Genomic DNA, 1,751 nt, shown 5'->3' with positions numbered 1-1,751 from the left:
CCGAACAGCACAGACTTGTTGAAGTACCTGATGAGTAAAATGGGTTCCTCAATCACTATGAAGCTCAAGAGGAGTTTTCCAGGTGGGATAATCCTTCTCAAAAGGACTTTAGCCACAGAAGAGGCAGTAGCCTGTCTACAAGGGAAGTCTTCAGTCCAGTGAGAAAACATGCAAACCATGACTGATACATGTTTATCTCCATGAGACCGAGGGAGCTGTATGAAATCTGATGCAGGGTCGGCGAGCTGAGGAGTCTAAAGAAAGATTTCTTGGACTCTCAAGGTCTGGCAGTAGTGCTCTTTTATTCAAAGAATAGTGTGGAATAGCATGGGGACAGGACCCATGGGCAGTCAGAGCTGCTACAAACATGGGTTGAGGGTAGGGCTAATTTTAAGGCATAGATATGTGAGTTATCTCTTTACAAGACAAAGGAAAGAATATGTAAAAAAGTCTTTAAAATGGTATCAGTGCAGGTGGGGTCTGGTTATTGGGTGGTCCTATAATTTTTAGATAAGAATCAAACCAGATTAAGTAAATGGCAGAAGCCACCCCCTTAAATATCATCTTCAGCTAATGACAAAGGAGCATGTTGGGGGTGGAGGGGGACTCGATCATGGGAGATTACCACACAAGTACAGGAAACAAGATGCAGATTTAAGTCCTTGCCTATGGCATTGATTAAGAGTTTCTAGAGATAAGGTCATCCCCCCTTCTTCCTGGTGTGGAGAGGGAGACACCTTTACAGATGGAGATTTTCTTTACAATGTAAATGTTTCTTAACAAAGGGTAAGTAAATTCTACTCCTCAGAGCCTCCTTCCCAACTGCAGTTTTTAAAAGTAACCAGTCTAAAATAATCCTCATCAAAATCCATTTGCCAACCTTGAATGGTCCATTAGGTAGTTTAAAATGTCCAGCAGTAGTATGAAAAGGCTTCTTTGGATTGTATTTTGGACAAGTGAGGTAGGCACTTTTTGCAGCCTTGTTGATATTTCCCCACCAATATTGACTCATGAATGCTATCATTTTGTCAGTAGACCAGTGGTTCAATGCATGTACAGTGGTTAGGTGTGGGAATGTTAGAGTTTCCAGTAGGACTGGGCTGTTATTGGTCTGAACCAGAGCTTTCTCTTTTTATCAAACCAACAATTGTTGAATTTACAATCTTATTTTTTTCTTCTCTCAGGCCAATTGTTGGGCTTCTCTAGTCAGATTTCTAAGTTATCATTTTGGGAAATATCCCTTTGAACCATGACAGAGGTTTGGCTGCTGTTGGTTCCTTTAAGGGCTTCATACTTTGTGGAAATGTCAGCAAGATGATTTCCTTTAGCTTCCAGAGAGTCAAGTTTAGAATGTCCTGGGATCTTAATAATAGCTAACGTGGCAGATCAAAGTATAGCATCTAATAATTCCTGAACATAGTGGCCATTTTTAATTTTATTTCCATTGGAAGTAAGGAACACTCATTGCTTCCACAACATTCAAAAATCATGAGCTACTCTAAAAGCATATCTACTGTCAGTATAAATATTAGCAGTTTTGCTTTTGGCTAAAGTACAAGCCCATGTAAGAGCATGTAATTCAGCCTGTTGGGCCAAAGAAGCCATAGGTAAAGGTGCTGCCTCAATGGTATCAAAAGGAGTTTCAATAGCAAACCAAGCATAGTATTTGCCATTGTCATCTTTAAATAAGAACCATCAGTGACTCATGAGAAGTTGGTGTTCCCTGAAGGAGTTTCCTGCAGGTCATCACG

Source organism: Equus przewalskii, chromosome 22, assembly GCF_037783145.1.
Source record: "Equus przewalskii isolate Varuska chromosome 22, EquPr2, whole genome shotgun sequence".
NCBI classification, from domain to species: Eukaryota; Metazoa; Chordata; class Mammalia; order Perissodactyla; family Equidae; genus Equus; species Equus przewalskii.
The sequence above is the reverse complement of the archived record's forward strand: the minus strand, read 5'-3'. Positions refer to the sequence as shown.